Below are 16,448 nucleotides of genomic sequence, written 5' to 3'. Positions count from 1 at the left end.
CACTCGTTTCTCCCGCTCATCTCTCCTCCATTTCTGCTCTCCTCTCTCGATCTTCTGTAATTGCTCCCAGATCTCTCATTTCTCAGCCACGCTTCACTGCTAAGCTCTTAAAGATTTAGGCACCGCACATAAACTCAGTCCTGTCGCACACCTCGACAGAACCATAGGACCTCTCAGTCTCTCATCACTATATTCTTTTCCCCGTACCCTATAGGTCCAGAAGGCGATTAAAAACACAGTTCTTGCTAAATGGGGCCTGTGGGCTCGTAAAATTGTGGGTCACTTCAGACGAAAAACAGCTCTGTGCACTGTATGCTCTTTTCAAAAGGAATTATGATGTTTTAAAGCAATACTGTAAAAGAAAATAACCCCTTTAAAACACTTAGTCAAGCAGCACTCGAGCGGATGTAGAAAATGGGTAATGGTGAGTACCCATCATTGAAATGCCATCATGAGAAAAGTTGATTTATGTAACAATCAAGAATACATCAGGTTTACAGTAGAAATGTATCCATCCATCCATCCATCCATCCCATAGATACAATGCATACAGTGTACACCCTTGAATCAGGCTTGAAGTAATCAGGCATGAGAGTGTTCCACCAATGATTACTTTATGACAAACACCATGATAGTGTGTAAAAGTAAAACTATGAATACTCCTGACAGATCTCCTTGACAGGGTCTGAGGTGTCATTTCTGTATTGGTCAGGAGAGCATGTAGGTATGTAAGTTTCAAAACTAAAATCAATACACATTTTATGATTTAAAAATATTGAAACTGAAAATGTAATATGAGGAAATTTGAATGTTTTCCATGTTCCTTCAGGAACTTCAAAAGCACAAAACAAGCTTATTCAACTCTAATCGATAGTGAGGATTACGGTTGGGCGTTCGAGAACCGGTTCTAACTTGGAACCGTTTTAAAAATAACGATGCCATTGGAATCCATCCATTCCGATCATCAGTTCCAAACACGCAAGTTTTGGTTTCCACGGCCACCTGATTTCTGGTGCTTGAGCGCCCGCTTGTTCTTTTAGCCATAGAGCACTGAAAGCGGCGCTCTGAAGTGTGGATTTATTTCACTTTTAAAAAGCCTGGGTCGGCACAGTGCAGTGTTGTCAAAAACAGCGATACTGAAATATCTGAAAAGATTCGATAGCCTACTCAGTTTCTACAGTATCGATCCCAGCTCTCCTCTCCTCTCCGACCGACCGACCGACAGAGGGTTGACAGTCTATGGTTGACACGCACCCGAATATTCTCACTCTGCCCGGTTAACCCTCTGAACATGGCTGACGCGAGTTCTGCTGGACTTTTCCTCATGACAGCGCTAGTGTTAGTGTGTGATCGGTCTGAATTTCACGCGGGATTGCACATAACTAATCCACGCAGATGTTGTGCTCACATCTTAAGCACACACACCGTTATAAAGCCGCCTCTGACATACAAGTGCAAACATTTGCATCTTTGAGAAATGAAGAAATGAAGAATGAGTAACAGGAACAGTGTTCAGGATCCATGAGTGCGGCAGTTCTTAAAGGGACAGCAGTTATTTGTTATTCAAAGTCAAACTACAAAAAGACGAACGATCACGCTGCTCTTGACTGATCAACTTGTGTAACTTTAATAGTTTCATATGAAGCTATTTCATTTTTTACAAAAAACATTATCCAATGTCATTTTAAATTGAATTAGCCTACTTTGTGCTTTTTTATTCAGTTTCTTAGACTTCCTGAATGTTAGACCTACCTGAAAAAATAAAGCAGTCTATTTCCTTCATATCTTTTATTCTATTGTATTTATTTGTGCTATTGTTTGTAATATGTTTATTTGTTCTTATTTGTTTACTATTTATTCGTATTTTTAAATTCAATTTACCATTCGAAATCAAACCTCCATGTGCTGTGTAAGCTATTGCAACACAATTACCCCGTTGTAAAAAATACATTTAGTTAGCAAATGTGTGAGAATTTTAATAGTAATTGATCAATGTTTTTATATGAGAAAAAGCTTAAAAGATTTATCAAATAAAGTGCTCTCTTCAGAAGAAATTTTTGATTGCCTAGACTTTCAAAAGACGGACAAAACAATTATTATATAAAAAATATCTAATTGACAGTATATGCAGCGTTGTACACTTACAAAAAACTTGTACACGTACAAAAGCCAGATTTTGCGTACGCACAAAAAAATTCTGATTTATAAAACCATGTGTAGGCCAGAACCTGCACAAAATCCCTTTATAAATCACAGCCAGCAGCAGATTGTGCATTCTTCTCCACCCTGTCTCCTCCCCGAAATCCCCATATATGGAGATTACAACGCCTAGTTTTACTATGCATGACCTCATCTGCATATCATTTGCATGCATATTCCCGTCCACTAGACACCATGTTTAACACTGTCAAAGATAAAAGACATTGAAAAATATTAGATACGGACTATAAATGCCATTCGTGCCTTACACATTACATTGCTGAAAATCATTCAATATCCTTTTTATGTTGTAGAATAAACATATCAAAATATCCATAAAAACAAAATTGTATAAAATACTTCTCAGGTATTTCGTTTTTTAAATAAAGTGTTATTTTAATGACAAATATTTAGTTAAGTTTAAACACTTCAAATCAAATCAAATTCATGCAGTTTTGCTGATAATTTTACACTGTGTTGTGCAGTTCTCTAATAAAAGGGTATTTCATACTATTCTGTATCAAATGTAGTCACGCTATCGCCTCCTGCCTCGTTGTGGACAATGTGACTAAGGCAGCACTGATTATTATTATTATTATTTTTTTTTTTAAATACATTTTAAATTCCGTTTGGATTTTACTAGATGTGTAAAACCTAAAACAATCGGCACAAATAACACTGTTGGATTTAATCTTCATGATAATGTGGTTATAACGTATGAAATGGAGTGAAAATTAAATGTCATTCATTCTTATAATTGTTCTTCTCACCTCTATTTTTTTACAATCTAACTTCAGTTCACGACTTAACCATCTGTGTCGCCAATTCCCTTTGTCTCCAGAATGTGCGTACACAGAGCTCAAAGTTTGCTTAAAGGTGCGCACATTCTCCCGTCATGTTTGTTTTTTACAGATCACAACCTTTGCGTGGGAACTGGTGTACGTACGTTTCCAGCCCCGTTTTGTGCGTATGCACGATTTATAAATGAGACCCCTGGACTGTACATAAAATACATTATACAACAATGTTTAAAAGTCTAGGGTCGACACATTTTCTTTTATGTTTCTGAAAAAAACATTTATTAAATGCAAAAATGCAGTAAAAACCGTAATATGAAGTATTAAATTATCTGCTTCCTATTTAATACTTTTTTAACATTAGAAATGTCTGCAGTCATTTAATTTAATGTCTGATTAATTTAATGCGTCTTTGCTGAATAAAAACATTCATTTCTTTCCAAAAAAAAATCTTACAGTAGTGTACATGCACACCTGCCATTAACACATAATGCCACATAATGCCATGTCTACTTCCTGCCAGGCTTAAATGGACTTACCAGAACTACACAAAACATCCACATACAAAAGAAGGAATCATGGAATTTTTAAATATATTAAACAGCTCTCACACAGCTCTTATAACCAACAGCAAGAGGCGTATAATCAATATTAAAGGTGGTTTAGCAGACATTCTCAACCACAAGAAAATGTGGTTATCATATCTGAATGTCTTTCATGGAGAGTGTGTATAATTATCCTGAGAAAACCAGGAAGAGTTTCAAACCCTCAAATCAAAGTCTAAAATAAATGAGAAGAGACAAAAAAAGGAGGGGATCGCTTCCTCTCTCTTTTGCTCCTCTCTCTCTTCATCTCTCCTTCACCATACACATCTGAGCAGCTCAGACCTTCAACAAAACAGGTTCCTGAGTTTATTTACATAAACTTCAAAATGCCGCTCTGTTTAGGAGGAAACAAAGACAGCAGACATCAAAGTTCATAAGATCTGGCCAGCGCCTCCATGCTGCAGCCACCGCAGGCCTCGAGTAAACCTCTAAAAAGGATGTTTGCTTTATTCCCACCCAACAAACTCTTTCTTTTGTCATTCTCCACCGAGTACGGGAACATTAACCGAGAACAATTTGTCAGTGCACAGAGGGTTTCCAGACCTCCACGCTGACAGAAAGAGCAGAACACATCGTCCTTAGCTTTCCACTTGTTTTGACAAATATAAGGAAAGGGGACGACCACTGGAAAAACTGCAGAAAATTGCTGAATAAATGTCCTCATCCGGATTCAGAGAACAATGGGTGGCTAGGGCTCACAATTTTAGGTTGTTCAAAAGTTATAGACGTTTAAGTCAGTGGGTGAAGATTAAAGCAGGTTCATTGGGTTTGACTGACTTTGCAGTGGTTCATTTCAATCATAATTAAAAGAACACTATTTAATTACATAAAGAGGTCTAAAAGTAACATTTGACTTTTTATTTATCATTAAACTATAACAGATGTAGTTTACACCATTGAGGGTTTTGGTTTTTTTGAAGCAAGAATACTTTTTAACGTATTACATAAAAAAGCTATTCTTTTTAACTTTATATTCAAATACTGAAAAAAAAAATAAACAAATGATTTCAACAATGATAAAAATAAATGTTTCGTCACTTTATGGTATTATGTAATGATTCATCAGTGAATCTTATACCAAAGAAAAACTTGTTTTCATGATCTCTCATCAAAATGATACAATAATATACACTCACCTAAAGGATTATTAGGACCAGCATACTAATACTGTGTTTGACCCCCTTTCGCCTTCAGAACTGCCTTAATTCTATGTGGCATTGATTCAACAAGGTGCTGAAATCATTCTTTAGAAATGTTGGCCCATATTGATAGGATAGCATCTTGCAGTTGATGGAGATTTGTGGGATGCACATCCAGGGCATGAAGCTCCCGTTCCACCACATCCCAAAGATGCTCTATTGGTTGGAGATCTGGTGACTGTTGGGGCCATTTTAGTACAGTGAACTCATTGTTATGTTCAAGAAACCAATTTAAAATGATTCAAGTTTTGTGACATGGTGCATTATCCTGCTGGAAGTAGCCATCAGAGGATGGGTACATGGTGGTCATAAAGGGATGGACATGGTCAGAAACAATGCTCAGGTAGGCCGTCGCATTTAAACAATGCCCAATTGGCACTAATGCTGCGTTCACATCGCAGGCGAATGACGCGAATAAATCGCGCTATCTGCGCGAAGTTGGACGCGTGAACATTTTGAATCCATTCGCTTCATTCGCGCGTCAAATTCGCTTCATTCGCGTGTGACATTCACTACACAACAGACGCGAATTCGCGTCATGGGAGGGGGTTCTGCTAGTCACTTTGACTGGGTCACTTGACTTGTGACAAAACGTAGTTTGAAGACTTTTTCAGGCGATAATATTGTTGTTTAATGCTCAAATCTGTGTTTTTTTTATACAAAAAGTGCTCATTCGCGTGTGACATTCACTACACAACAGACGCAAATTGGCGTCATGGGAGGGTGTTCTGCCAGGCAGCGGCAGTCGGCAGAAAGACTATCCGAGTTAAGGCTGCTCTCACCGGGGTTGATGAGCGCTGAGCTCCGGTGATCGCCTGGGTCTCACACCTCCGAAAACACCAGATCAAATTTTCAAATAGGAGCTCTCTTAATAAATAAATCACATATTTGAGCTTTAAACAACTACATTCTTGCCTGAAAAACTATTAAAAGTACATTTTGTGACACAATAGAGTAGTATTTTTAAATTACTCTGGCCTCGGGGTTCCCCTATGGGTTTCCCATCCGTCACTTCACCACGTGACAGCAGTAGCAGGCTCCTCATTGGTTAACGCGGCGCGAATATCCGCCAAAGTTCAGATTTTTCAACTTGAGCGATTCGCGTGTTTCGCGCGAATCGCGAAACACGATTTCTACCAACATTCTACCATCTGAATGTCTCAACAGAAATCGAGACTCATCAGACCAGGCAACATTTTTCCAGTCTTCCAACTGTCCAATTTTGGTGAGCTCTTGCAAATTGAAGCCTCTTTTTCCTATTTGTAGTTTGAGATGAGTGGTACCCGGTGGGGTCTTCTGCTGTTGTAGCCTATCCGCCCTAAGGTTGTGTGTGTTGTGGCTTCACAAATGCTTTGCTGCATACCTCAGTTGTAACGAGTGGTTATTTCAGTCAAAGTTGCTCTTCTGTCAGCTTGAATCAGTCGGCCCATTCTCCTCTGACCTCTAGCATCAACAAGGCATTTTCGCCAACAGGACTGCCATATGCTGGATGTTTTTCCCTTTTCACATTATTCTTTGTAAACCCTAAAAATGGTTGTGCGTGATTTCAGTAACTGAGCAGATTGTGAAATACTCAGTCTGGCACCAACAACCATGTCACGCTCAAAATTGCTTAAATCACCTTTCTTTCCCATTCTGACATTCAGTTTGGAGTTCAGGAGACTGTCTTGACAAGGACCACACCCCTAAATGCATTGAAGCAACTGCCATGTGATTGGTTGATTAAAAAAATCCATTAATAAGAAATTGAACTGGTGTTCCTAATAATCTATTAGGTGAGTGTATACTTCCAATATATACTAACATATCATTATTCAATCCAATCCCATGGGATAGTATTATCAACTAAATATTATGATTCATTACAAAATGTCACATTACAAATATTAAATGCACTGTAAACATGTCTTAAATACTAAACTTGGCTGAACCTGAAGGGGGAGGTTGAGGGGGAAGCAGGACACGGCAAGAGGAAACTGAGATCAAGGCCTTTTGTCACCGTTCATGCATGTCGCCTCTCTCTGAAGACCTCCAGCGTGCAGGCAGCGGGGTGGATGCCAGCAGAGTGAGCTGCATTCGTGCATGCCTGCGGACTGCTGTTCTGGGCTCTGCTCTAGAGGGATTTCAGCTGACAGCTGTTATTAATAAACGAGTGCTGGAGGTCAGTTCATTCCTCCGCCTCCTCTCCACCTGACTCCAGCACAGTTACACGTCCAGCATCTCACCAGCTGCTCTAAGCACCTCTGCAGGAGCCATGGACACAGAAATGGTCTTTAATCAACAGCTACACTGACTGGGCATTGCCATGGGGTAAATGCATCCAACATAATCAGGCAAGTGCCCAATAAGATATTTGTCAAAACAAAAGTGTGATAACCCTTTATTATAACCTTAATCATGGTCTTAAAATCTTTACCTGCAGTATAACATACACCGACACGTTATATCTCGTTCAGTATGATATTTTTTTAAGGGGTCCTATTATGCCCTTTTAGTAAGTTTTGATTTTATTTTTGGGATGTACTAGAATATGCTTTCATACTTGATTGCTCAAAAAACATTAAATTTCACATACCGTATTCCCTCAAATAAAAGCCTGTAGTCAATTAAACGCCAGGCCTCTGATAGTGGCCGGGGGTGTGGTCAGCACGAACAAATAAAGGCCCGTCTCAAATAAAGGCCAGGGGGAAACGTGTGGATAATCTCCTAAAATGCCTTTAATTTAATGTGCATTCAAGTTCATCGTAATGTTCAGTAGGGCTGTGTCGTGACGGCTGACGGAGGGAGCGCAGCCATCTCGCCCCATTCTTGAGAGTGCGACAAACACTAATCCTATAGTAGTCTCTTCTATAATATACTTAAAAAATTTGTAGGGATGACTCTGTAAATGAAATTGAGAATATAACTGATGCATTTATGCCATTTTAAATAGGCTATATTTAAGAGAGATTCAACATCTGTGAAAATACCGTGTCAGGCAGGCTATACACAAATATTGATCTTCACATATCACCGTATAGGCTATGTCTTATTCTGCATTATACTAAAAATATTTAATTTTGTACAAGAAAACAGAAAAGGCTTCAAAGTGAACTATGTTGATGGAATATTGTAAAATGGTTATATAAACTGGCTACACGAAAGACTATGCAAAAATCTAAATTTAATATCTCAGAGAAAAGTGCGTGAAACCGATTAGAAGCGCGGATGAGTAATAAGATGGGTCAGAAAAATAACTAAATTATAGTTAAGTTAAAAAAAAGATGTAAAGCGACAAAGTGCTTAAACTCTTCTTAAGTGGAAGGAAGCTTTTTTCCCCTCGTGCAACGATTATATAGCCTAGAAAGCGGGGAGTCATTAATTGCGTTAGAAAAATAACGAAATTATATTTTTTTAAGTAGAAAATAATAAATAAAAAACTGCTTAAAGCTACACTGTGTAACTTTTTTAGTTTATTCTTAGCTAAAAACACTTAGTTCTTTCAAAAATATATGTGCTCATTAATGTATATTTACTTCTTTCAAGTAGTAAAGTACTCTCGTAAGTTTATAATATGCCATTGAAAATACATACGGGTGAGGGGTTCGGATGCTGGTCGCCATGTTGCTCCTCCATCTTGAAAGTACATTAGCCAAAAAGGGACATACCCGTAAATTCAAGCTTCGCTTTTCACGTTTTAACACTAGATGGCCGTGTCGAATGTGGAGAGGGGGATTGCCATGTTAATCCTGGACTAAATCGGCCACCGTAGGAGTTAAAATGAAATCAGAATTGAGAGGAACAGAAACTATTATTCACTGGATGGTCATATACCTTTGCACCGCTAGATGGGGGAAAATATCACACAGTGTAGCTTTAAAAGTACAAAACTCTTCATAATGGAGGGATGTTTTTTTCCCTCACGTGCAACCTATTTAAAGCACTGAGTAATTAGTTGGGTTAGAAAAATAATGAAATTAAAGTTTAAAGTATAAAAAATATTTATGTAAAGAGATATAGTAAAACAAAAAGTGTTTAAAAGTATACAACTCTTAAGTGGAAGGAAGCATTTTTTTCCCCTCACGTGCAACCAATAGCCTGTAGAAAGCTGAATCTGGCTAAAATAACCTCACATGCAATATACAAATTAAGCTCGGAATAAACATTTGACATTTTTCAAACAGTCTCAATGGTGGTTACGAATTAGGCTCTAGTAAATCTGACCAAAATTGCTTTGTCGCCTTTCAGGCTGGTATTTCTAAATGATGATTTGTTTGCATGTTTCTTAAAAAAGCAAGGAATTTTGTCCACTGGAACGCTATCGCTTTTATTAGCTATTAATTTAAAATGGTTTATTTAAAGCAATTATTTTTGAAACAGATGGAATTAGAAATACAGACCTGCCCCTAATAAAAGCCTGCTTCAAATAATAGCTGGTTCCCTTTGGCAGTTCAGGTAAATAAAGGCCTCGGTCTTTATTTGAGGAATTACAGTATTTTACATTAAGAGCACCTCTCTCCCTATTGTAGTTCCTGTTTCGTTGAAACCCCTCCATCCGAAACATGCTGTGATTTGTTAGCTGACCCAGTGTGCTGTGATTGGCCCCATTTAGTGCATGTTTGGGAAATGTCACATCCCTTCATAACAGCCAGCTCTACTCAAACATAAATATTAAGGATGGCATCATTTTCAAACCAATTCAAGCCTTATTCAGACGTAGAAATGATCAAGGCGAAATTGTGACTATTTTGGTCGCATATGGGCATATCAATTTTCAATTTTATCTGTGCGACCTCATAAAAAATGTTTGGGACCGGTTTTCATTTCTCAACAAAAGGTTGCTCTACACCGTTTTATCACAAAACCAATTAAACTTCCTCTTTACATTATTAAGCCTAGTTCAGACTGCACGATTTTCAAACTCGTCGGGTCACTGCTCTTTTCACACTGCATGACTATCTGGAGTATCACTCAGTCACTGCTGTGTTCACACTTACCAATGGATCGGCGACAGAGGAGTTCGCACTGATGAATGTACAAGAGGACCAATCGCCTACAACTCTCTCTTCGGTGCGCAAACTACGTTTCCCAACTTTCCCAAACAAACACACATGCGATGTGACAAGTGAACAACGCAAGATCACACGTGCGTCAGACCGTCAGTTCTTGCGCAAGACTTGGAATTGTTATTAAAAATAATAAACTGCACAAAGTTTGTTACAAATTGTCTGCGTGCAGATTTGTGGAGAAAAAAAAAAAAGTATATTGCGGAGGAAATTGTTGGAGAGACACAGGGAGCAAGGATTGTGTTCTGCAAAGAGAGTTTGAGGTAAATAAATTATTTTGCAATGTGCTGCTGCTGCGGCTGGCCTTTGTTTCTGTTTGATAGAATTGTAACAATATCTCTTAAAACACTGATATTCTGCCTATAACTCCTCCCTGAACCTCACGCTGCCCTGTATCTCACTCTCTCATTGGCTGTCATCACTGATGTAATTTTCAGTCAGAACTCATTTCACACAGCAGGAGTTTGAATCGCCGACAGGTCCAGATATTTAGCATGCCAAATATCTCACGGGCGTTGGTGACTTATCTGCGATTCTCTCTGATCACGTCTTTCATCATTCACACTGTGCGATTGCCACTTGTGTGCACGAGCACTGATTTGCCTACGATCTCGGGTACTTGTCGGCAATTTCGCAAAACCTGTCGGCGAGTCAAAATCGGGGCTAAAATCGGGCAGTGTGAACTCGCCTTTAGCCTTAAAGCAGATTATAGGTGGTTGACATTATCCATCAATCACTGAGTTTTTGAAGTGGCAAGTCAAAGAGAATTTTACTTGGCCAACCAGATAAGTAGCCTGATTAAAATGTCAATATAAAAAAATAGATGAGTCAAAGATTCAGTGACCCATTCATTAACAACTGACTCATTTTTTAATGAATCAGTCATGTGAACAAATCATTTAAATAAATGACTCAATGACTCACTTATTAAGACACTTACTGGTGGTTTAAATTCATGCTTAAAAGTATCATTCTTTCCAACATTTCTTATTTGTATATTCAAAATATATTTAAAACGATACCATAACATTATTTAGTGCAATTGTAATTCATGGAAATAATTTGATTTGCAAGAGCCCTATAGTGTCTTACTATTCTAACTGAATGTATTGATCTCATTTAAAATAAAATGAAAAGATAAAGCATACCTTTATTAAGATTAGGGGAAAATGCCATTTTTAAAGGTAAAAAATGCCCTCTGGGTAAATATCCCATATATGCAGATTTAAATAGAACTGATAGAACACTGGTGAGAATATTGCTTCAGAATAAATTACATTTATAATTGAATGACCCATTTACCCTACTTGCACAACACGCACGCACACACACATAAAATATAAACAATTTATAAACAAATATAATAAATAAAATAAAATAAAATAAAATAAAATAAAATAAAATAAAATAAAATAAAATAAAATAAAATAAAATAAAATAAAATAAAATAAAATAAAATAAAATAAAATAAAATAAAATAAAATAATTAGTTTCCATATTTTTGAAGTTGGGAGCACTAGTTAATACTATTAAACACAAAAGTTAATTGAGCCCTGGGGCCTATTGCACAAAACTAGGATAAGGGATTAAGCTGGGACATCTTGGAGATCTTGTCGTCTGTATGCAAAATTTAGCACACCTCAAAAGATAACTGTATATTAGCGGATAAATTGAGCCAGGATCACCAAGATATCCCGGCTTAATCCCTTATCCTAGTTTTGTGCAATAGGCCCCAGATGTTAAACAAGAGGATCATCTAGAACGGATTTCATGGAAAGACTTTGCAAGCACAGATTTCACAGAACATTTCAGAGTGGTATATTTTTTGTAATTGTCTTATACATTTTAGATACTATTGTATACACCATTTAATCATGATATTTGTCTAAAAACTATGTGAATACAAACAGTAAAATCAATCATAAAACCTTGGTTAACAAGCTTTGTGGCATGAGCCTGTCAGCTGTGTGGCGTGTCCGTTTTTTATTTCGGCTCCCATCAGGTTAGGGCTTGCCTGTGTGACACGGCGTCTCAGGCACGGCTCGAGCCTAGCCGAATATGCGTGCATGCTAGAAATAGAACAGACACCTATTTAAGGTTGGTAGGGCCGTGAATCTTTGGGTAGGCAGCGAATCGATTCGATTCACGATTCATAGGTTTTCGAATTCAAGAACGTTGCCTATTCAGAACAATTCGATTCACATTAAAAATAAATACGATTTGATTAATTCGATTCGATTATGCATTTTCTTATATGCATACATATGATTATTAAAATGCTTCCCCTAAAGTGTCTTATTCAGTGTGAGAATTGCACAGCGGCCTTCAGAGGTCAGAGAGTGGGCAACAAACCCAGTAACACTTTACAATAAGGTTCATTAGTTAACATGAACTAATAATGAACTGCACTGTAAAACATTTTGGTTGTTTTTGTTGGTTTAACTTTAAAAAGTAAGTAACCTGGTTGCCTTAAAATTTTGAGTTCATTGAAATTAAAAATTTGAGTTGATAAAATGAAGGAAATTTGTTTAATAAATAGAAACTCAAAATATTATTCTATCTGAACCACATAAAAAATGTGATAAATCATGAAAATAGCACTATTTGGCATGTTTCACTGCGTCATCAGAAATAAAACACACAATTACCCAATATGCTTACAAAATCTTTTAATAATATTTTAATAACGATTGCCGAAGCTCAAAAAATGTTAATTGTATTAACTCAACATTTTAATTTCAATGAACTCAATTTTAAGGCAACCAGGTAACTTTTTTTCTAAATAATTTTTTACAGTGTGCACTTAAAAAGCATTTATTTATCTTTGTTATTTTACCATTTACTAATGCATTAATAAAATCCCCCAGCCCTAACATTAGTTAATGCACATATGAACTAACATGAACAAACCATAAAGAGCTGGATTTTTATTAACTAATGTTAACAAAGATGAACTAATGCTGAACAGAGCTGTTGTTCATGGTTAGTTCATGTTAACTAAAAATTAACTAATGAAACATTGCAAAGTGTTACCAAAAAAACTAAAAAAAAAAAGTGTTACACTTTACAATAAGGTTTCATTAGTTAATGTATTGACTAACATGAACTAACCATGAGCAGTACATTTGTTACTGTATTATTTGTTAATCTTTGTTAATAAAAATCCAGCTCTTCATGGTTTGTTCACGTTAGTTCACAGTGCATTAACTCATTTTAACAAGATTTTTTAAATGTTGAAATTAACATTAACAAAGATAAATAAATGCTTCATAAGTGCAGTTCATTATTAGATTGTTAACTTATGAACCTTACTGTAAAGTGTAACCAAAAAAAAAAAAAAAAAAAAAAAAACTTTGTCCATTGTTAATGTTAGTTTAGATTGTTACTTTATGGTTTACACAATTTACTTTAATAGCCTATGTAAAATGGCATTTGTATAATTTAAATAAGCCAAGATTTAAAAGGGCTTTAAAAGTATTGTTAGATAATGCTAACTATTGTGTACGATATTGTTAATGGCCACACAACCTTATTAAAGTGGTCCAGGCATTAAACATGCAATGCCTCCATGGAGAGGAAATATCAGGCACTTTTCCAGCTAATCCTAACTTTTCTTCATGGAATAGAAAGAAAAGCCTTCTTTTTTTTCTTTATACGGAACAATTTCCTTATGATGATGATCATGAAAGTAAATCGCGCCGGTGTCTACTGTTGCTATAGTAGCCTATCGGACGCAACTTAAATGTGCCTGATTTACAGACGGAGCATGAGTGCAATCAGGTGTAGGCGGTAAAAAGTGCGGTGCATGTCTGTGAAGAAGAGCTGTGACTGAGAGCGAGGATGATGCAGCTGTCACAGCACAACGTCTTCATTAATTCACGCATGTAGTAGATATTATTTTAAAGCACTGAATCGCTATTGAATCGCGATTCAGCCGATTATTAGCATTTAAAATAGAGAATCGGCTGAAATTAATGATTCACGATTCAAAATACTAGATCGATGCATACGTATCGTCAGGATTTGTAATCAATGCATCAAGAAAACGACTGAATCGTTACACCCCTAAGGGTTGGGCATCGTTGTGATTTGAATGATTCTGATTCCAATTCTTACTTTCAATTTCGGTTCTTTTTGATTCTCGATTATGAATCTTTGAGGGGAGTCAAAACATGGCACATGGGGGAAAAATGTTGCATATACTGTTAAATAGATATTTTTATCATAATAATTATTTGTCTGTCTATTTAAAGTCTAGGCAATCAAATATTTCTTCTGAAGAGATCACTTTATATGATAAAGCTTTTAAGCTTTTTCTCATATTTAAACATTGATCAATTACTATTAAAATTATCTCACAAATATTTACTAACTAAATGTATTTTTTATAACAGGTAATTGTGTTGCAATAGCTTACACAGCACATGGAGGTTTGATTTCGAATGGTAAATTGAATTTAAAAAGATGAGTAAACATTAATAAAATAAGAACAAAAACATATTACAAACTATAACACAAATACAATAGAATAAAAAAGATACAAATGAAATGGACTGCTTTATTTTTTCAGGTAGGTCTAACATTCAGGTAAGAAACTGAATAAACTGTGTTTATGTTAATACTTCAAGATGTGCACTGTATTTGACCAATAATAAGCTGGGAAAAGAAGCCAATGTTTGCACTTGTATGTCAGAGGCGGCTTTATTACGGTATGTGTGTGTGTGCGCTTCAGATGTGAGCAAGACATCTGCGGGGATTAATAGAATTATGTGCAATCCTGCGTAAAATTCAGACCGATCACACACTAAAAATAACGCGCTGTCATGAGGAAAAATCCAGCAGAACACGCATCTGCCGTGTTTAGAGGATTAACCGGGCTGAGTGAGAATATGCCAGTGCAGGTCAACTCGCTGTCGGTCAGAGAGGAGAGCGCAGCTGGTATCGATACTGTAGAAACCGAGTATCGTATCGTTTCAGATATTTCAGTATCGATATTTTTGACAACACTAGTTGCACTGTGTCAACCCAGGCTTTTTAAAAGTAAAATTAATCCACACTTTAGAGCGCCGCTTACCGTGCACCATGGCTGCAAGAACAAGTGGACGCAGCAAGCACTTCCGGAAATCAGGTGGACACTATGGAAACCAAAACTTGCGCGTTTGGAACCGATGATCGGAATCGAAAACAAATTTTCTAAACGGTTCCAAAAGAACAGTTATTTTTTAAACGGTTCCAAGTTAGAACTGGTTCTCGATGCCCAACCCTACGCCTATTTTTCACATGAAAAGCAAAATAGAAAAAGAAAAGATGTTTTTGTAATTTTGACAAGAATATATATTAATTAATGACATTTTGATGTTTAAAAGTCTCTAGGTTTTGACAAATGCAGATGTAATTGTAATTAAATTATAATTATCGATTTTTAAATATTGCAACTGTCAATACAGAAGTAAATATTCTGTAGCATTTTTTGCCATCAATACTGCCTATTTAGTCTTTGCTGTTGCAGAAGGCTATACATTTATGTTTAACATGAAGTATAGGCCTTCCCTGTATGTAACCTAAAAGCAACGCCACATCAGACACATTTCTGGTGCGCAAAGACATAGAAAACGCCACGCTCACGCCACGCAACCAGTGTGTTGCTGGCCTAAAGGGCGGTGAACAGTCTTACAAAAGTGAGACGCTACACTCTTACAAATGCTACAGTGAACACTATATCAACACTAATGTTGGCTAGCAGGCGAGCTGATGCAAAGATTTGCCCTTTGTTAAGATTGTAGCAACAACATAAAACTTCTCCTGTTCTCCGTAAAATGTGCAGAGATAAACGTTCGGGTTATAATATTCAGGAACAGTGTTTAAAATAAACACTCCAAGTTTGTCAGTCTTAGGAAAGTAAAAAAAGAAAAAAAGTTTTGGGAAAGGGGAGGAAAATAGGAGAGATTATTTAAATCGGTAACACTGACCACACTGTAGGCCAAACAAGTTGTTCCTGTAGTTCTTGGAAAGTTACTAAAAATAGCTCCCTTTGGAGTGGACTTGGAGCTTTGTAACTTTGCAGATCTTTTTTTTAAAGCTCAAACAGCAACATTACACACTCACTAAAGATGATTAAAAAAAAAAAAAAAAGCAATAGGACCCCATTATATAATAATTCTACTGTTATTTCATGAAAATCAATAGATTTATCATGATATCCACCAAAATATGAATCACCTATTTTCAACATTGATAATAGCAAGACATTTCTTGACCATCAAATCAGCATATTAGAACGATTTCTGAAGGATTAAATCAAAGCTGTAACTACTGCTGAAATGTCAGATTTTCCATTACAGATCTGATTCCATTACACACAAATAAATTAAATTAATAAAATAAAAACAGATAAGTTTTCAATTTTAATATTTAAGAATATTACTGCTTTTACTGTATTTTTGATCAAATAAATGCAGCCTTTTTCTAAAAAATTAATTAAACAGACCCAACACTTTTGAGAGTAGACAAAAATACTAATTTGTAGTTATATAAATATTAATTAAATGTATAATATAGTTAAATACACATTTATATACATTTTGTCCTTTTGTGTAACTGGAG

At 36.3% G+C, this 16,448-nt stretch overlaps 1 protein-coding gene across 8 annotated transcripts in view; it reads right to left on the bottom strand.

The window, feature by feature from the left end:
* msi2a (musashi RNA-binding protein 2a) overlaps positions 1-16,448 on the bottom strand; it is a 264,611-nt gene that overhangs the window by 196,764 nt on the left and 51,399 nt on the right. The gene's annotated exons all lie outside the window — the stretch shown is intronic.

This window comes from Pseudorasbora parva, chromosome 23 (assembly GCF_024679245.1).
Source record: "Pseudorasbora parva isolate DD20220531a chromosome 23, ASM2467924v1, whole genome shotgun sequence".
Taxonomy (NCBI): Eukaryota; Metazoa; Chordata; class Actinopteri; order Cypriniformes; family Gobionidae; genus Pseudorasbora; species Pseudorasbora parva.
Note: the sequence above shows the minus strand (reverse complement) of the source record. Positions and strands in the feature narration are given on the sequence as shown.